The 21,800-nt window shown below is 41.4% G+C and overlaps 1 protein-coding gene across 1 annotated transcript in view; it reads left to right on the top strand.

Moving 5' to 3' along the window:
• The window catches only part of SPATA17 (spermatogenesis associated 17), a 2,050,536-nt gene that overhangs the window by 233,500 nt on the left and 1,795,236 nt on the right, over positions 1 to 21,800 (top strand). The window lies entirely within an intron of this gene.

The following is a 21,800-nucleotide window of genomic DNA, read 5'->3' as shown; positions in this document are numbered from 1 at the left end:
ATAGCAATTTTGCAAGAAAGTATTTCTGTTATTGTTTATTTCAATTTTCCCATGGAATTGACTGATTACTCAGGACAGACCATTCAATATATTCTTGATTTTTCATTCTTTTCTTCTGCCCTCCATTCTTGTTTTTTTTTTTTTTGTCTAGCTCTAATAGTTTGTCAGTTATTACATGATGTTGTTTTTTTTTCCTGCTGACCTTTGTTGCTGTTCATCCTTTTGGCACTTTTTTATTTTGCAATATTATTTCTTAAGTCTACCTATTGATGTCATTTTCTGCACTGATTTCCTCTGAGCTTTTGCTGATCTCAATTGCATCAGCTTTCCAGTATTTGGAGTTGAAAATGTTGATGTTGGTTCCAGAGTAATTTTTCATCTTGGCCCTGTTATCTTTAAGCTGTCAGGTTGATCTTGAGGCTGATGCCCTTGATCTTGGTGTTGGCCCTAATTGGCTTTGACCTCGGATACCAGGTTTGGTTTTATTAGCCTCAAATATGGTGTTGACATTAGTCTCAGTGCTGATGATGCAGACTGCACTGCATTAGCTGCACTTAGCACATAAAACTATAATGGTTTCAGCCTATAAAAGAGACATGTCATTTCTTAGTATTTTGACTGTCCTTCATCTTTCTGAACATGTTAGAGGGGGTTAGAATGCCATTGTAAAATCAATTTTGGATGTCTGGTCTCTTGCAGGCTTTGTTGTAGTCCTCATACCTGCCACTTCCAAGTATCAATAGAAAGCACAAGTGCCAGAGGAAGCATTTCAATTCCCTCAGGAGTCCCTTAATCCCTATACTGATAAAGAAAGAATTGATTCCCCCCCATTCCTCCAGAGGATCACAAGCCTGAGAAGGTCCTAAGGTCCTAGATATGATGAAGCAGAAGAGTTGGCTCATAGACCCCATAAGTTCTCTGCAAAGGATCCTGTAGGAGGCAATTCATTTCTCCAGCTCACTTACTGAGCTCCCCGCCCCACAGCTGATAGAATGGTGCACCTAGTGATTAAGACAACAAGGGAAAACTTGATATTGTAGAACATGCTCTGTGGAAGCCAGCCAAAGTCCTGCAGTCTCCCCAATACTGGATCTCTTTGAGATTGCTAAGCCAAATTCTACAATTGCTGTGTCAACCCTTAGAAATTCTTCTTCTCTGTAAAGTCCTACTGCACATCATCTGAATAAGGAATTTAGGGTTGTGGACATGTCTGAGAAGTGTATTTATGCATCCTCTGTACACATTTTGATTCAGGTAAACTATTTTTCTCACACACTATGATTACATTGAGAACTAGATGATAAAATGACCCAGTCACTGAAAGACTTGCCCAAATGAGACTCAGAATATGAGCTGCAGCATCTGTTGTATTCCTCACCATGTAATTGTCTCACAGTTATGCTGATGGTAGAAAGTAGTGGGTGGCAGCATAGCCATTTGCCATAATATCTGATGTGATGATGTCAATCTCATCTTTATTCTAACTGATGGGGTCAGATCCGATCCATCTCAGCCTTTACATAAGCTTGAGGTCCCCAGCCAAACTCTTCGGCATTTTCCCTACCCGTAATGCAACTGTTCTATATCCCCAGATCTTGTTTTCTGCATGGTGAAGAAGTTCCTGTTAGCTAAGCTCTGGGCCAAATATTGCTAATTGTTTAATTATTACTATTATTATTGTCTTGGACCTTTCTTTTCTCAGTCTACCTTCTTTTTGCTAGTGTGAGTCTTCCCTACCCAGTTTCCACCCGTTTAAGTTACAGGGTCATCTCCGTCATCTGTTTTAGTTAGAGGACGAGTCTCTCTCCATTTCCTTCCCTCTCTAATTGTCTGTTTAAGTTAGAGGATGATTTTTGTGTGTTCTGCCAAAAACAAAAAAAAAAAGTTTTTTTCTTAGTATTTCCCACTGCCCTTTTTTCTATTTCTGCTTCAGTATGTTTGGGTGTGCATGTGTTAAGTTACTATGTCTCAAAAGTAGGAAGGGAAACCATTAGGTTTCAAAAGGTGTGAAAAATGGAGGAAGAAGATGCCCCTTAATGATTCTCACATTCTCTGTGTTTATTGCATGGGACCTCTTTATCTCCAAGAAAATTGCTTTATATGTCACGGTTTGAATCAGAGAGTGCTTATGGAACACAAGAACAAGTTGATTTTAAAGGGTTTATTAAACCCCCCTTTTCAGATGCTATTTCTTTAGAGTCCTCAAAATCTCTGGACAAGACTTCAAAAAGGGTATCTTCAGCTGTAAAAGATTCGTCGGAGCTGAGACCAAAAACCCCTGAGCTTTCTACTTCACCAGTATCTTTGGAGCAGAAGGTCATTCCTGGATCCAAGACTACCACGGAGCCAACAGAACCTTTGTCTCTGATATCTTCTGTACCAACAGGGACTCCACACTGGAGCTGATCGCTTTCAATTGAACCAGTGACTTCTTGTCTCCCATCACCATTACTGTTTAAATCTAGATTCCCATCTCTTTCTACTCAGTCTACTAGGAGCTTATCTGATGAAGATACGGATAGAGTTGTGCAGAGGTTGCTGGAGACTCTAGCCCTGGCCAAACTTCTGTTGGATCTGAGCCCAAAGGAACCAGATCAGATGCAGTCCACCTCCCTAGTAACTGTTCCTCCTCTGATCTGTCCTTTGGTTTTGGAGCCGGAAGACTCTGATTTCCAGATTGTATCTGTGTTGTCTCCAGAACCATCAATTTCCTCAGAGCAGACATTCACCCTGAGTGTTTTCCACCATTAGGAGCAGAACGCCTCTAGGAGTTGACACTCTCCGGTCGGATCCTCGGAGAATGCTTGGATCTCTCCAGATCTGACTTTGCCTTTTGGGGCTTCAGCGTGGGTGAGTTCTGCTCCTACAAAAACATGAACACATGCTCAATAGAGCAAGCAACACTGAATAAAATATAAAAAAATAAAAAATTAATGCCACCAAAACACTCATGGTTCCACAAATTCAATAGGAAGAACTTTAATGTTGTCAGACTTAGCGTTTTCACCCTGTAATCTCAGGGCTTCATCAGAGTAATAATACAAACACTTGAAAAAATTAAATAGTACCACAAAGTCACATGATATAAAATCATTAACTAATCAACTTATGTGTTTTTAAAAACCATAATGTGACATCCTTCCACTACTATTGCATTACATAAATAAAGCAGAATATCACTCAATGAACATTAATAAAAATACATAAAGAATGAAAATACAGTTTAAAAACCTCATGTTTTATATATATATATATATATATATATATATATATATATATATATATATATATATATATATATATATATATATACATAAATCAAATTTGCTTGGTTCTTAATTTTAACACCAAACTCAATGAAATGGAATCATTAATGCCTGGATATACTGTGGCATTAGTTCTAAATTGCCATTCCATCTCAAATGTTCAAATCACCACCCCTTTCTTGATCTCTAACTCTGTCAATAACAAAAAATAATTTTTTTTTTAAATTAATATAGTTCACTGAGTGTGTGTAAAGAGCACTTTATTTCCTCTTATTTTTAATATCTCTAGTGCATTCTAACACTCTTTCCTTTAGTTTTCTTGTGGTTTTCCCCACATAAAAAGCTGCGCAGGAAATACATGCATCCATGTATATTACCATTCTCGTGTTGCAATTACAGATACCAAGACATGGGATGGTATGGGGGTAGCTATCAATCGCCACATATAGGCCAACATTAATATATTTACAGGCTTTACACATATTACCTTTAGACATTCTTGAAATCATATTTTTGTTGGTCCTATGCTTTTCCACCAATTTTTTTATATTTAAGCCCCTATTGCAAGTGACCCTTGGACTGTCTCCCAAGATTTTTAAGTCCTCGTGATTGAACACTAATTTCCAGATGTTATTCAAAATATTTCTTATTGCCAATGCCTCACTGTTAAAGGGTAGTACGAAAGTACTGTCCACTGATTTATTCTTCACAGATTCAAATCACATAACAAAGTTATGTACTTACCATAACGTTCCATGCGTGTTGTCCATCTCATTCTTTATTCTTACAACCCACCCACCATTCCCCCTCCTGGGAGACTGAGAAGATCTAATTGGATCTTTATAGGACTCTACAGCCTCTGAGGGCATGTCTTGTGTAATGTGTTTATGTTACATATTCTTTGTAATGTATACTTCTTGTCACTGCTGAAGGGTAAACAAGATCTGAAGTTATAGAACGGTTGCATTATAGGTAGGGAAAAATGCCCAGGAGCTTGGCTGAGAACCTCAAGCTTATGTAAAGGCTGAGATGGATCTGATGGATTGGCTCCGACCCCATCGGTGAGAATAAAGGACGAGATGGACAACACACATGGAACGTTACTGTAAGTACATAACTTCTTTTTTGTGTCTTATGGACTTTAGCTAAGGATACCAAGACAGCCTGTCTAAAGTTTCCTTAAATGGTCTGTTCTTTTTGTCATTTCAGTAAGAAGTCACCTGTGTGGAGAAAAAGATCCTCAGTGTTGTTGGTATTAAATTGCAAACTCTCCAATGCACCTTCAATGTGATGCAGCAGAGCCCACATCAGCTTGGTTTTTGTAATGGCTTGCAGTAACAGAATAACTGAAGATCTTAAGGAACCAATAAGGCTGTGGTAACTTCTAGAACAGTTACCAGCCCAGAGGTAGCAACTATCAGCAGAAACAGCTGTGGTCTTCCTGCAGGGGACAGTAGACTCATCTCTGAGAACTTGCCTGGCCATTCTTCTCTGGAAGCAGGCAGGTGTCATCTCTCCCTTGACTTGGATTCATGGCTAGCCATCATGCAAAACGTGGATCAAGATAATATTATCTAGAAGCTGTAAAGTCCTTTTCCACTCAACACTCCAGTCACATTGTCTCCATTTGCTCAATACCTCCCCACATCAAAAACCTCCCCACATCAAAAGAGTATGTCAAGTAAAGACATCTTCATGCTCCTATACAAAAGAGCCATCTAACAGGCATAGAACTTCTGACTAATATTCAGCTTGAGCAGCCTTAGTAAATCCCCAAATAGTCCTGTTATATGGTCCCAATCCAATCCATCCTTATGTGTCTGTTAGGAACTGGATGTGCTGTCTGGTCCTCCAGGACATATGCATTCACATACAGATTGCTTTTCTATTTCCAGGTGGGAGTCAGTCATTATCCATTCCAGATACTTCCATTGCATTGTTTGTTGTCTCATAAGTTTATAGGTAAGTACCATGCTAGCTGTCCTTGCACACCATTTTAAATCTAGCCAATTTACCTTTGGTACTTGAATTAAACTATCCCACTTGAAATTACATTGGCCTTACCCATCCCATGGTCAATAATTATACAGTATATTACCTCTAGTGACAATAACTAGAGTCATACCATAGATAATTTTAGGGGACACATGCATGAAATAAAGCATTTAGGAGTGTCTCTGTCCATTAGTCATACAGGGGCAGTCCTGAGGTAGGTTTTCTGTTTCATATCCAGAGATCCATGTTGTGCATGAACATAGACAGGGATGACCTTTATTTTACTTGAATAGGGAGTCTTTTCCAGAGCAGCAGTATCCCCCGTATAATATACCTTTCCCTCCAAACTGTTCTGTTATGGTTGCAGATGAAGTTTAGATCCCACATCCAAGTATTTCTGATGCGACTTGACTTGCTGATGTGCATTAAATCCATATTTATTGAGGTAAAGGATGCCATGTATGCCATTCACAGGTCACCTCTTAGCAGTCTGTATGATACCAAGTATTGTGACATGGCTTTCAGTCGGTCCATTTATGACATATTGTTTAGGCCTTGTATCCTTTTAGTAAGGTATTTCTGTGGGTGGTCCAGTTGTTGCATGTGTTTGGACAGATGCATACCAAAGAGGGAATTATACTCAAATGATTGGCCTAATGCAGGCTAAATAAAATGGACAATGACATCTCCAGATCTAGCACAATCCCTTTGTTTATAAGCTGTGTGACTTTCTTACAACAATGGGCACATGTTGGTGGAAAGTTAGACCACTGTCCGCATAAATTCCCAAATCACAAACAACATTGTCAACTGCTAAGGGAGTATTGTCAGTATGATTGCTCTCTAGGGTAGATCATTTCCCAAAGGATGCAATAATGCATTTTGTTTGGCATTTAATTTTAGTCCATGATTTTGACACCAGGTATTTATTTGGGACAAGCATTCTTGCAGGATGGCTAAATTATCTGGGAATTCAGTCTCTTCTCCTAGTTTGCAGTCATCTGCAAACTTAACCACACCCCTTTGGTGTTGACATTAATTTCAGAGAAGTAGATGCCAAATAGGAGAAGAACCAGCACAGAACTTTGAGAGACTCCACTCCATATGTAATTGGTCACTTCCCCTATTTTGATTTCCTGTGTCCTACCTGAGCACCATTTGGCAATCCAGCAGGTGATGCAGGGGTTTATTCCCAGTTTATTTTATTATGCCTGAGTGGGGGTTGTGTCAAAAGCTTTGGCTAGGTTGAGGTAGGCATTGTGTACCATTTTACTTTTATACATTGCTTTGGTGACTTTTTCAAAAAATTCCACCAGGTTCAGTAAGTATGACCTCCACTTGACAAATCCAAACTGAGGTGGGCCCAATGTTGAAGATTCCCTGTGTCTTTAATGATTTATTTCATGATGAGTCTTTCCATAGCTTTGCATATGAGGCTGTCAGACTTATGAGTATGTCATTGCCCGGGTCTGTGGAAGGTCCTCTCTTATGCAGGGGAATGACTGTTGCTGTTCTCCATTGGCTAGGTACAAAACCTGTATGAAGCTTGAGGTTGAACAGTGTTGTTAGGGTGGTGGTTAAATCATACTTCATGCTTAGGATGCATTCATGGATATTGTTCAGACCCACTGATGCAATATGTTTAGCTTTTGATAGTGCTCTGACTTGGTCTTATGTGATAGCTGGAGGGAAGACAGTTTTAGGTATATCTTGAGGGAGAGAGAGGTAAAGTTAGAACTGAATTTATTGGCCAGTAGGTTCGTTATGTTCTCAGCCTCGGTGTAAGTAACATCATTCACAATCAGCTCAAAGCATAGCTGCATTGTGCTTTTGAGATTACAAACATAATTAAAAAAGGCCTTAGGATTGTCTGTGGCTTGGGTAGCCATTTTAGCCATTCTATATCCATTGACATCTGCCTGGTAGCTTACCCCATTTATAATTATCATATATACTCATGTATTGACATATGGTTGACTTTACAAATAGGCTTAAATTATGCACGTATCATATGATTATAGCAAAGAAAATGAATGAAGTAATGGCCACAGCAATATATTTCAGTTTGCTGCTTTAATACACAAGCACACCCCCACCATACTCACTGTAAAAATAAATTAATTGATCAGTTTTATGGGCTGTGTGTACTCTTATGATTGCTCACATATGCCAGTATATCTGGTACCTTCTCAGGAAAAAAAAAATACCCACTAGAGAAATAATGTCCTTGAAGGGTTGTAGTTCAGTTGTGCAAATGCACATAAGGATGAAGGGTTTAGCAGCTTTCAGAAATGAGTGATTTCAGATGAAGGTCAATGGTGATAAGTGCAAAAGGCAGTAATGCCAAATCATATTTTTGTTTATGAATTTATTCCTTTGTTGGAGTTATATTTGTTAGGTGGTTGTTGTAGGTTATGTTTGCCATTTGGGTGGGCTTTGCTATATGTACTGTGGTGCTTTTGCATTGGGGATCCTTAGCAATGAGTGTTTTAATCTGCAGGGACAGTGATTTGCTTTAATAGGAACATTTCTTCCTTCTGCAAGACTGCGCAATCAGGGAGTTGGTATATTTAAGTCTGGGGTATGGGGGGTGCAAGAGGGCTTGACATCTGCAAAACCACTGTATTTGTAATGTAGTGCTAGGTTTGATATTTTGTACTTCAGACAAATGACTGGGTTTATTTACATTTCAGATTTATTTCAATATTTTTGTTTACAGTTCAATGATATAGTCACCCGAAGAAACCTATAGTTTTTATTGGCATTTCTTCCTTTAAGTTATCTTAGCATTTGCAATAAATTCAAAGATGAGTTAAATGAAGACATGAAAATTCAAATACTTGGAAGAGATAGTGTCTGTTCTTGTCACTGGTAAGTACTGAAAACATCTGAAAGAAAGAATGAGTATAGAAATGTATTTTGTCTTGTTGCTTTCATACAGATATCAGTATGCACTATCCCACCAAGCCCCATCAGTGATCATTCTACTTTGATCATATAACTAGCATTTACTTTCACCTCTGTGTTCATGAAGAAGGTAGGATAAATACAGGCAATGGTAACAGTAAAGTATTTCTTTTTGCTGCTGTTCACAGCTGTACATCCACACTCTAATTACAGTATTAAAAAAATGAATGGATCACTGCTGAGTGCAGCATATACTCTTAGCACTAGCCACATGTATCAATATAGCTGGTGTCCTATCAGTAAAAATAAAAATATCTGCAAGAGAAGCGATGTCCCACAAAATACCTGTAACGTGATCAGCATTTCTTCGTTTAAGTTATCCTTCCATTTGTAGTAAATGTAAAGATCTGTTAAATGAAAAATCCAAATTAATATACTTGCAAGTAAAAAAAAAAACTTCCTGAAGATAACATTGTATTTTCTTGCTGCTGGTAAACACTGATATTGGTTGACAGAAAGACAGACCACAGTAATGTATTTTTTTTTAGGTTAATACTAGGCTAAATGCCCTTGCGAGCCATTTTAAGCCTAGCCAGTTATCCCTTGTGAGACTCAAACCCTGTACCTTGTGTTTTTAAGGCAAACACCTTAACCATTAGGCCACCCTCCTATTCATCTTGTTACTTTCTGACACATGCCAGTATGCATTGTTCCCCAACCCCTAATATTGATATATTCACTTTGATCATATAAGTTCATTTTGCTTTCACATTTAGACTGCCCCTCAAAAAGATACCATGTCGCTGACTTTAAGAATCACCTCTGTGATCCCAAAGAAGGTTAAAGAATACAGATAATGGCCACAGCAATGTATTGCAATTTGCCACTTTCATTCACAGCCATATACCCCACCCATATCATTGAATTATATTAAAATGAAAAAAATTAATGGATCATTGCTGAGGGCAATGTGTACTGTTACAAATGCCCACAGGTACTGGGAGAACTGGTGTCTTACTAGTAATAAAAATATTTGCAAGAGAAGTGTTCCTGAAAATATTGATAACTTGTGTTTGCATTTCTGCCTTTAAATAACTTTGCATTATTAATAAGTGAAATGATAATTTAAAAGGAGAAACACTGATGCATTCAAATGTAAAGATTTCCCTGAAGACAGCACTGTCATTTTTGTTGCTGATAAACAGTGAGATATGCTGAAAGAAAGAGTAACCATAGTAATGTATTTAAATTTTCTGCTGGCATTCATAGCTATACACCCCAGCATGATAACAGTAAGTGTAATAAACAGAAAGAAAAATGAAAATATCATTATTGTGGGCATAGCACACTGTTAACAATTCCAACAGATGCCGGTTTATCTCTTGTCCTGCTATAAAAATAAACAAGAAAAAAAAATCCCTAAAGATGCTGGTAGTTTGGGTCTACCTGAGAAGAACGAAAACTGAAAACGCCGACAACGGGAAGACCAACAATGTAAATAATCGACAGTCCAGAATCCCGACGCTGAAAACACCGACATGCAAAATGAGCGCGACTGTGTAAGTGTGCGATAGTGACAGACTTTGGGGTTAGGGTGTGGGTAAGGAAAGTGTGCGATAGTGACGGACTTTAGGGTTAGGGTGCGGGTAAAGTAAGTGTGTGATAGTGATGGACTTTAGGGTTAGGGTTCGGGTAAGGTAAGTGTGCGATAGTGACGGACCTTAGGGTTAGGGTTTGGGTTAAGGCTAGTGCATAGATAGTTGTGTGTGTAAGGTTTAGTGTAGGTTTGTAAGGTTTTTGGTGTGCTTGTGTTGTGTGTGTGTTTTTCGGAAATGGATTTGTTTTGTTTTGTTGACTGTCCGGATTATGGTTTGTTGAGCATGTGAACTTTTGTGTTTTTCAACTGTCGGTGTTGTGGTGTCGTTGATCTCATTGTCGGTGTTTTCGCTTGTCGGTGTTATGAGGTAGATCTGGTAGTTTATATCTATGTTTCTTCCTTTAAGTACTATATCTTTATAATAAATGCAAATAAACTTAATGGAAGAAATGCAAATGCAAGTTTAATAAATAAAAACACAACACTGTCATTGCAATGTTCAGTTATAATTTCCCATAATGTAAAATTCAAAGCACCTTTTTAGCACCTAGAGTTGTACATGGGTCAATACATTTTTAGTGGCTAAAACCTCAGAATTGCAAATTGACTTATATGGAGTCTACTTTTACATTAGTTTGCACAGAATATCCATGCAGCAATGCACCTATTACTTGAACACTGAGTTTTTTATTTACATACACATGCTTACATACTTTACTTATATTAATGGAGCATGTTTATTTTTGATTTGCTTAAACATGACCGCTTAATTGTGCTTTTTGCTCTTGTTTCATTGGTCATTGCAAGCTGCAATGATTCTATTTACTTTATATGCTTGTATTGTTGCTTACAGACAGTGGCATCCCAAACAAAGAAACAATAGTGTTTTGCTTTTTTTTATTATTGTCCTTTCTCTGAGTTTTCAGAAGCTTGGAATGAGAATAGTAAAGTAGTAGGGGTATGTGTATGGGGGGGGGGCAAATCAGCTTCATGCAATGTATAGCTCCCCCCTAATATGAACCTTGGTTTAAATTTTAGTGGTAGTATATTTGCTGAAAAGAGCTGTCTCCTATTGCAGTAATGATTTGAACTTGTATGGACTCATGAAAACAGTTTTGAGCTGTGGGACACAATGAAATGTATTTGTTTGGAGAGTGAGGAACTAATCTCTGTCTGTCTTCTTTACTATACATATATGTATATATAGTGTGTGTTTGTGTGTGTGTGTGTGTATGTACATAATGTATATAGTACAGTATATGTAAGTAATTGTACAGTAATAGTAGATATTAGAATACATCACTACTGCAGTAGCCTAAGCTGTATGGGATGTGCTTTCAAGTTTGGTTCCCCACCTGTAAATCTTTAGGGCACCTTCCATGCACTGTAACCGCTGTCTTCTTAAGGGGCATAGTAAATAAACAGCAGCTATGGCATCAAATCTTCAATGCTTTCTTGGCCTAAAAGGTAGGGACGAGAGCACTGCACAGATTGGAGAAACTCCAGAACAAAACAAGAATACACAGCATCCATGGAGCTGCTACTACAGCCTAAGCTATATAGGATGAGTAGCAAAGATTAGAGATCCCAGAAGGAGGAAGGCAGATCTGAATATAAGAGCCCCTGAAGAATAGCCTCAGCAAAGGCTGCTCTGGATGCAGAGGAGGAGTCTAGTTTGTAATGTCTGGTAAAGTGTGTACTGAAAACCAAGCCAATGCCTCTAAAATATTTATAGAGTGTATCCCTTTCCAGAATGCTATAGAAGTAGCCAAAGCCAGAGTAGAGTGAGTTCTAACTGTGCCTGGAATTGTTTATCCATGGTGGAAATAAAACTAGAAATTATCTGATTCGATACAGATTATCCCTTTTTATTACCTTCATAGGAAATAAACAACTCATCAGCAATCTGGAAGGCTTTGGTTCTGTTACTGTAGTATCTCAGTTGCCTATGAGCATCCAGTGTATGGCAAATCCTTTCATCCCCATTTTTGAGCAGTTGAAAGAAACTGGGAAATGAATATCCTGTCACAAGGAAAACTTTGAAACAACTGTAGTCATCCATGAAGGGTTAGTAGTCAAAGAAATTCCTTATATATAAATGGATATGTGACTCAGATCCATGCCCATCACAAGTCAGAGCCATTAACATGACTGTTTTCAAGACCACATCTTCAAATCCATGTCAGGTAGAAATTCAGAAGGAAACAGCATAAGTTTTTCTAGCACCAAATTAAGATCCTAAGAAAGAGCCTCCTGTCTAAAAGGTGGACACATATGCAAAACCTCTTGCAAAAATGGCTTTACTGATGACCCTGTAGAAAGGGTGGAATCTAAGGGCAGACCAGCATATATTTCTTATAAATTAAGTTTAATAGAAGAGTATGAAAGCCCAGCAGATAACAGCTCACATAAATAAAGAATAACCAGAAGCATCAGGGCCTGCAAAAGGGACCTGGTTCTTAGTTTAGTACCAGTTAGAAATTCCACTACACTTCCTCTAAATATGATTTTCTAGTAGCAGGTTTCTTAGCCTCCCAGTAAACTTGATGTACATCCTCAGAGAAAAAGGTGCCTACATGGCAGTAAAATGTAATCGTCCAGGCAGTTAACTAGATGAAGTCAAATACTGGGCTGCATCAAACAACCTCTGCTCTGCTTGAGCAAATCCATGTTGTGATGAAGCATGTGATAATCACTCTTGGAAAATTGCAACAGAAGGGAGAACCACCATTGCCTGGTTCAAACAAGGTTACCACACTATTCTGTGAAGATTCCTGCTAAATCTTTAAAAGAAGTCTGGTAAATAGAAGAAAGGGTAGAAAGGCATAGATGAACATTCCCAGCCAGGGGTATAAAATTGCCAGGCCTAAGTGCACAGAGTCTGGAACAGAATGTCTACAGCTGTCTGTTTTGGTTGGAGGGGAACAGATGTGTAGTATTCTCCACAGAAGGACCAATTTCTGGAAGACCCACAGGATCAACATCCATTGGTGAGCTTCTGTTCAACTTGTCTGCATCAAAAATCAGCTTTGACAGAAAGGAGACAGGCTGAAGGGATAAATTGCACTGAATAGTTATAACCCAAGCCACCGCAGCCTGCTAAGTGAGTAATATCTGGTTCCTGTCTGCCTGTTTTATGTACTGCATCATTATATTATTGTCTAGGTCTGCAATGACTAGCAAAGGATCTGGTTCCCAGAGATGGTACAGAGAATTGAGAGCTGATATTAAACCTGTAATATCTATGGTAGTTATATGTTTCAAGCCAAACCTGCTATTGTCAAATGTCCTGAACCTTTATTCTTTTGGGCATGTCTTAAACAAAATCTGAGATATCTGTTAGTGGATGTTCAGTTGCATGTAGGGTAAGAGGAAGACCTGGGTTAAGAGTCAAGGAATCCTCCCTCCAAAGCAGTTCCCTATTCACAAGCCTAGTACTGGAATTAGATAAGATGGTGGGGGTTGTAGAAGTTGAATGTAGAGACATATAATAACTACTGGATTCTTCCCTTAAGTAGTCTGGACAAAGGAACCATGAAAATAGTTGAGGTCATGTGCCCCAGAAGTCTGAAAGGATCCCTGGCAGATGGGTGAAGCATGGTGCAAAACTTCAGAAGTGAGTTAAATAAGTGATCTGAAGTAGTTTACTTCATTTGATCTTCAACCTGTGGGCATTTGGATCCAGATCAGGTCTGAGACGGCCGCATCACCAGCATCTGATCCGAGCTCCAAGCTCCTCTCCCTACTCATAATGCCCCTCCATCTCCTTCCTTCTCCCAGATCTTGTTTACCACTTTCCAGCCCACCAACATGGTCTCAAGCTTCAGGCATTTATTGCTTTTTTTGGTAAGTGTTTGTTTTCTGGATAGCTAGTTTCCCCTAAAATTCTTACCTTTACCTTCCCTACACCCATGTCGACCATCGGTGCAAAAAAAAAAAGTTAAAAGTTAGTGTTTGTGTTTCCCTGTGTTCCCCTTTCCTCACCACCCAGTTAGCACTAGTGTGTGTGTGTGTGTGTGTGTGTGTGTGTGTGTGTGTGTGTGTGAGTGTGTGTGTGTGTGTGTGTGTGTGTGGCCTTCCTTAGACATGGCAGAGGTTCCTAAGCTTGTCTTTAGGAAATGCACAGTGTGGCCACAAGCTTTCCCTGGCTGATGGCCACACTCTGTGCATTGTTTGCGTAGGTGCGACTCATCTTGACATGGCCTGTGTGATTTGCACAGGTTTCAGTCACAGAGCCTTCAAAGACTGGAGTGCTAAGTTAGTGATGAAAGGCCTCTTATCAGCATCAGGGATGGCTGTCCCTGCTTCATCTTCCATGGTAGCGGCTGCTACCATGTCTTCTCCCTCCCAGGCCTCTTAGGGCTGAAACCTCCATCCCTAGGCCTTTGGATTCTGACAGGCGGCACAAAGATAGGGTCAGAAATCAGTCCCCTGACCGCTCGGCACAGTCAGGGCCTCCAGCTAAGGTGAAAACTCCTCCCAAGCCCAGCACCCCTTAGTTCCATTCTCCGAGGTTTTCACTGGAGCCGATGGTCTCTCAGCCTCCTTTGAGAGCCTTCCCTCAGCGGCACTCCCAGCTGGTGTTGGTGGCTTCATCGTCCTGTTCCACCTGCAGTCAAAGTGAATCAGAGATGGACAGGATAATGTGGAAGTTTATCCTCACACAGATCCAGATGGAGGTCTTACCAGGCCCATCTCCCTCCAGAGCAGGCAGTTCTCAGCCCTTCTTCATCCCCATCACTCCTTCTCCAATCTGGTCCTTGGTTTTGGAGTCCTTGGATCCGAGAGCCCTCAGGGTCAGAGGGCTGGCACTGATGGTACCTAGTACCTCAACTCTGGCCATGGCCTTGATCAGGTCTGATCTGACCGGGTCGGATCCAAGCTCTTGGAGCTGTAGCCTCGGTATTGAATCCAAGGGGGTGCTGTCTGTGTGTTGAAGCACATCCTTCCCCTCAGCATCTCAGCACCAGTGGGCTTGGCTCCAACTCTCCCATCGGATCCGAGGAGAATGGCTCCATTGTTTGTTTCCCGGGATGTCTCCCTCAGCTTTTGACGTGGTGGAGAGGGTCCTCTCGAGTGGGTTGAGGCCTCTGACCATCTCCTCTTCAGAATCTGCCCCGACTCCCTCAGTTCTGGGTACAGCTCAAACCATTCTGTAATCTCAGGGACAGCCCGTGCTTGATGTGCCTCAGGGAGCACTCATTGGGGAGCAACCCCCAGTTTGAGAGTCCCCCACAGAAAGTCCCATTGAGGCAGTCCCTTGCAAATGCACATGTAAAAGGAGGAACTTGGACTCCTCTCCAGATTCCCTCACAGACAACATGGACTTGGAAGAAGGGGAAGGTTCCTCCAGGTCACCCCCCCAAGGATGTCTCCTTTGGGGACATCATGGAAATACTACACCAAAGAAGGGGGGTGGCCTGCCCAAAAACCAATCCAGGATGAGTCTGTGATCCTGGAGGCATTCGGCACAGGCCCATCTATCTCCTGGGTGCCCCCCCCACCGATCCACTGCTGAACCTTACTACATCTAGGGCATGGAAGGAACCGGATACCATGGAGCCAATTCCGAAAAGACCGGATAAAGTCCTTAGCCCCCCATAGGACAGAGTCATTTGGAGTAAGGGGTCCCCAGTAGACACTATGGTGATGGCAGCTGCCACCAAAGAATAGCTCACTCAGGAGAACTCTATGGTCCATCCTCCTGACCGAGAGTTGTGGTTGATGAATCATCTGGGGTAGTGAGTTTATGCTTCAGCCACCTTTTCCATAAGGGTGCTGAACTATATGGTGCATATATGGTGATAGACCAGCTCGGTCCGGTGTTGCCATGAGGTGCCATGCCTGGCTTCAGCTATGTTAATTCTCAGAAACCTTTAAGGCATCCTTTGTGAATGCTCCCTACAATGGCTCTTCCCTGTTTGGGAAGTCTGTGTTTGAGACAATGGTCCAGAGTGAGAAGGATGGGAAGACACTATCTGCCGTTGGGATCTGCTTCTCTGATCCTCAGAGATCCTTCTCAAGGAATCAATGAGGGGCAAAGAAGATGTGTTTCAGGAAATCTCAGTTCTCCAGGGACACTCAGAACTCTTCTTCTGCCAGAGGCAGAGGGGGTTATGACAGATGGTGGCCCAGAGGCAGAGGGGGTCCGAAGAACTTCGGGTCTTGAGAACCATTCTCGGACAGACCTGCGCAGCAACCCTGAGGGGTTGCCTGGCTGCTCATCTCTGGAGGCAGTTGGGGGCGGTCTTTCGTTACACCCAACGGAGTGGGAGTCCATTACAACAGAATGTTCGGTGTTAAAAATCATATCCGGAGGTTATTCCATCCCATTCATGACACCACCACCCCAACCAAAACTCCTCCCAGATGTTCCACCTGCACAGAGGGAGGAAGCAGCACTGAAAATAGAAAAGCTGCTAAACAAACGAGTCATCCAGCCCGTCCCCCAGATCAATCCGGATTGGGCATCTATTCCAGGTTCTTTTTAGTGCCAAAGAAAACGGGGGACCTAAGACCCATTCTGGATTTATCTGTTCTGATCCTGTCAGTAGCCAAGGAGAAATTCCAGATAGTCATGCTTCAGTCCATTCTGCCCTACCTGCAGGCAGAATATTTGATGTGCTTGATTGACCTCCAGGACATGTACTATCACATCAAAACGAACAGGCACTCCCACAGGTTTCTTCACTTCTGGCTTGAGGCCAATCATTAGCAATTCAGGGCCCTACCCTTTGGTCTCACCACAGCCCCCAGGGTATTCACCAAAGTCATGACAGTGGTAGCAGCCCAACTGAGGCTTCAGTGTATCCAGGTTTTCCCCTGTCTGGACGACTGGCTCCTTGCTGCCCCTACCAAGCGTCTACTATTCCAGGCCATCCTTCTTCTAGTAAACAGACTGCGCATTACAATCAATGTCAACAAATCGTCACTGACTCCAGTTCAGAGCTTACACTTCATTGGAGTTCGGCTAGATACCATACAAATGAAAGTTTACCTCACCCTGGAAAGGTTAAACAATTTGAAACTTCACATATCTTACATTCTTCATTTTCTCACTGCCCATCAGTGGAATCAGTTCTGTGGGCCCTGGGTTCCATGGCAGCCACTATCAATGTTCTCCTCTTTGCACGTCTTCACATGAGGGTCCTCTAGTCGATGTTAGCAGTTCAGTGGTCCCTTCTGGACCTACCCTTGTCCCATCCAATGCACATATCTCAGGCTTGCAGATAGTCACTTCTCTGGTGGACTCTTTCCCCGGAACTTGTCCAGGAACATCCCTTTCTTCCATCTTTTCCCACAACCACAGTGACCACGGATGCCTCCCAGCTAGGGTGGGGGGGGATTGCTCTGGAAGGATAGTCCAAGGCACATGGTCCCCTTCTGAGACCAACTTGTATATCAATGTCCTGGAGATGAGGGCGGTTCTTTTAGCATTGCAGGCCCTTCATGCCCATCTTCCTCTAAGGACTATTGCCATCCAGTCAGGGAACATGTCAGTGGTATGGTATATCAACAAGTAGGGAGGAACCAGATCTTACCATCTTTGTCGAGAAGCCATGAGAGTGTGGGAATGGGGAGGTTCCACTGGCCGCTTTCTGATGGCAATGCACATTCCAGGACAGTCTAACATCCTAGTGGACAGGCTCAGCAGGACTATTCTGATGCCTTACAAGTGGTTTCTGAATCCTTCATTGGCGGAACATATCTTCCTCAAGTGGGGCTGGCCTTGTTGCAATCTCTTCCCATCTTCATCCAACGCGAAATGCAGCTAGTTCTTCATTGTGAACCCTCCTCGGGAGGAAGTCCCCAGAGATGCACTGGCTCATGCTTGGCCTCCTTGTCTCCTCTATGCTTACCCTCTGTTACCTCTCATTCTGAAGTTTCTTCAGAAATCTCGCAGGCTGTGCACCACAGTAATCTTCATCGCCCCATTCTGGCCTCATCAAGTCTGGTTCCCATCTCTATGGTCTCATCTAGTAGTTCTTCCATGGATCTTGGATCCGGTTCTGGATCTTATTTCTCACCCCTCAGGGGTTCCTCACCCAGACCTGGACAGTCTGAAACTCACAGCTTGGCTGCTCCAGTTCCAGTAATGATTAGGACTCCCAGCTTATCCTCTCCGGTCAAAGCCATTCTGGTGGTGGCTCATAAATTTTCTACCAGAAAGATATACCGTAGTAAATGGAAATATTTCTCTATTTGGGCCTCTCAATGGAATCTAGACCCGTTTTCAGCTCCAATTATGGCCATTCAGGAGTTTTTGTCTGGTATTTTGCAGCAAGGTACGAGTTCTTCTACTGTTAGAGTTCAACTGGCTGCCATTTCTAACTTCCATATGGGTTAAAACATGGCTTCCTTAGCTTTGTCTAGGTTATGTAAGGCCTTTCTTAAAGGAACTTTTATGTTACGGCTGCCAGTGAAAGATCCAGCACCGCCTTGGGACCTCACCTTTGTCCTACAAGCCCTAGTTTCCACTCCCTTTGAACCACTGGGGTCAGTAGACTTACAATTCCTTTCTTGGAGAATGGCATTTTTGGTGACCATTACTTTGGCCAGGAGGGTATCGAAACTCCAAGCTTTATCTATTAAAGTTCCTTATATGGTTTTTCATAAGGAAAGGGTTTCCCTGCACATGAATCCTTGCTTTCTTTCTAAAGTGGCCACTGAGAACAGTATTAATCAAACCATCAATCTTCCTGTTTTCTTTCCAAATTTCCAAAACATAGGTGAATACAAAATACATTTGTTGGATGTACATAGGCAATTGAGGTTTTACCTGCACAGAACGAAACCCTTCTGGAAATCAGACCAACTGTTTGTTTCCTATTCGAGACCCTTTTTAGGCAAACCAGTTTCCAAAGTAACCATTGCTAGATCGAGTTCCCAATGACTTCTCTGGGCATATTCTGACAAAGGCATCTCCCCGCCGGGCCTGATTAAAGCCCATTCCACTAGATCCGTGGCAACTTTGGTGGCTTTCTGGTCTAGAGTGTCGCTGGATGACATTTGTTTTGCAGCTGCTTGGTTCTCATCTCACATCTTTATTTCACATTACAAATTGGACATGGTATCCAGGGGTAGAGCATCCTTTGGCTCTGTGGTGCTCCATAATATCCTTCCATGAGGACCACCCAGATAAAGGTAGCTGGGGTCTCTGTCCCACAGACTGAAGATCAAATGAAGTAAACTACTTCAGATAAAGAAGTTATGTACTCACCATAATGTTCCATCTGACAAGTTGTACTTAATTTGTCTTCAACCATCCCTCCCTCCTTCCCCCTAACCTTGCCATGATTGTCCTATTTTGACTTGTGGCTGTCCTGCTTATGTTTGGTCTAGATTATCTGAACCTTTAGTGGTAAAGTTTCTTGGGTCGGGCTTATGTTTCTGATTCAGCAAACTCGATCTGAGAGAAGGAAGGAGATGGAGGGGCATTATGGGTAGGTGGAGGAGATTGGAGCTCGGATCAGATGCTGGTGATGCAGCCATCTCAGATCCGATATGGATCCAAAGACCCACAAGTTGAAGACAAATGAAGTACAACTACTCAGATGGAATGTTATGGTGAGAACATAACTTGTTTTTTTTACCTATTTTGAGGAAGACAAGTGTTAATAGGATGTTATCTATAAGACATCCTAGATATAGAATCCTGTGGGCAGGAATAAGAGAATGTTTTTATCAGTGCAGTAGAAATCATAGACTGAAACAAAGGTTTAGTACAGGCCACTAGATTCCTTCTTTCATTGGCACCACAAGCACCTACAAATCCAAGTAATTTCTATCCAAGGTGGAGGCACAGTTTCTGTTACTCTCTTAGTCAGCATCTGATGCCAAATAAGGGAGAAAAGAGAGGTCTGATAAGAGGAATGAAAAGGAAAAGAGGAAGGGAATCCCACTGTGAATCATAACCATTATGAGTGATTTTTATCAAGAATCTGAGGTTATTAGATACCAAAGAGGAAGATGAAAGCCCAGACTATGGAACCATTTCACAAAATTACCAGAATGGGGAGGCGAATAATGTGAAGGGACACACAATCTGATTTCCCAGCCAGATATCAGATTTGAGAGGAAGGTCCATTTTCATTGATCCACTTTGCTATTGCTGTTTGCAGTCCTGCTTACTCAAAGCTTCCTGGATGGATTAACCGTGATTCCTGAAAGAGGATCATTACTGGAACTGGAGCAGCCAAGCTGTGAGTTTCAGACTATCCAGGTCTGGGTGAGGAACCCCTGAGGGGTGAGAAGTATTTCTAAAAGGAGGAAAGAAACTTTGGAGTAAGGTCTTGGATTAATTATTCCTGTTATTAAACCTTATGATGACCTTGACAAAAGGACCCAGGAAGTCATCAAAATCCAAAGTAGTATCAAGAATTTCAGTCTTAACAGAATCCGGAAAGGGGTGAGAATATAAACAGGCCCATAATTCTAGTACAGCTCCCAAAGCAGTTGACCTGGATACTGCATCAGCTGCATCATATGCACATTAGAAGGCATGTCTGTAATCTAAGAAACAGAAAATAGAAGTCAGAGATGTCAAATTCTGACAAAGGAAGGTTCACAATAAATACCTGCATATTGTCAAAAAAAAGCCAAGAAAATATAAAACTATGAGTCTGGCAGGGCAGAATTGAGAATGTCAAGACAAGAGGAGGCATGATCCATTTGTTCAAATCTATTCAGGGCTGTAACCAATTTGCCTGAGGGCAAAGGATTAGAAAAAAAAATGTATTTGAATGATTAAGGAGTCTTATATAATCTGTCAGGTCTTCTAGAGACTGAACACTGCACATCTGGAGAGTCACAAGCTGCCAAACAAAACATCTTTCTGGGCCGGCAATATTGGAGGAACTGTATCTGATGGAGGAAGCCCTTCAGTGACAATTCCTAATATCCCAGCTGAGATCCTTTAAAAGTCTTTGCTCTTCCAAAGAAACATTTCCATCATTTTAGAAATAGTATCTAAAATACACAAATCCCAAACAGAGGAATCTGAAGAGTAGGTTTCCTCAAAAAGAATCCCCATGATGAGAGGAGGCAATCTGAGAAGCTGAACTCCCACCCAAGGACTGAGATCCCCACCAGAGTGGCAGTATCAAAATAGGGAAAAAACCCTGTCTTCTGATCAACAGGAGGAGACAGTTCCATAATAAAAGATAAGCTGTGAAGTGTGCAAACAACCATCCCCTTAAGGGGAAGGATGAGAATTATACCTAGTCTAGTGTTTCCTGTTTCTAGGAGATCCTTCTGAAATAGAATGGCTAAACCAATGGTCCTTAGCATGGAGAGGAAGTTCCTAAGAAGGGCTTAAATGGAGAATATCTTGCACTCCCTTCTCTCGTACAAGCAGGAGTGGTTCTCCCTTGCTCAATGAGGGCACATAAACAGCTGCACTGGATGTGCCAGCCTCCCGGTCCATAGTGGTTTCCCGCAGATTAACATCAGAGGGACCAAAAGAATGAGATGAATGGTCCAAGGAACAACACATGGCCACAGTGAAGTACCTCACCAGTAACTGAGGCACGGAAGCTGGACTAAAAACAAAGTGGATCAGGGGGATTAAATCACTTATCAACATCTAGGTCTGTGCAAAAGCCAGGTAAGGAGTCTCAAAGAGAGAACACAGAAGCCAATTGAGTAAGATAAGCCTGCCCTAGATCCAAAAAGGCAGTATGAGAGAAACATCTGAGTAAAAACACCCTATATTTCTGCTATATAGATAAACGCAGCAGAATCAGCACACATCACCACAAAACAACAAAGAAAGGAGTCCATCATTCTGGAAACTCTAAGCTGCTAGTCAAGAAAAAAAATCATGCCCTCAAATGTACCTCATTATGAAGAATGTTCCTCATTTGGGGTTTTAAGAGTTTGTGTTCCCTTTAGCTCAACAGTGAAAAGGTTAGTAACACAGTCATTCACAAGAACTCCTGTTTTTTTTCTTTTCTTTCTTATTTTTTTATTAAATGAATCATATACAGTCTAAAAAAAAAAATTTACAAGTATAAAGTAACACATTTTTACCATTC

This window comes from Protopterus annectens, chromosome 17.part0 (assembly GCF_019279795.1).
Source record: "Protopterus annectens isolate FY-2018-M chromosome 17.part0, PAN1.0, whole genome shotgun sequence".
Lineage (NCBI taxonomy): Eukaryota > Metazoa > Chordata > Ceratodontiformes > Protopteridae > Protopterus > Protopterus annectens.
The sequence above is the reverse complement of the archived record's forward strand: the minus strand, read 5'-3'. Positions and strand labels throughout refer to the sequence as shown.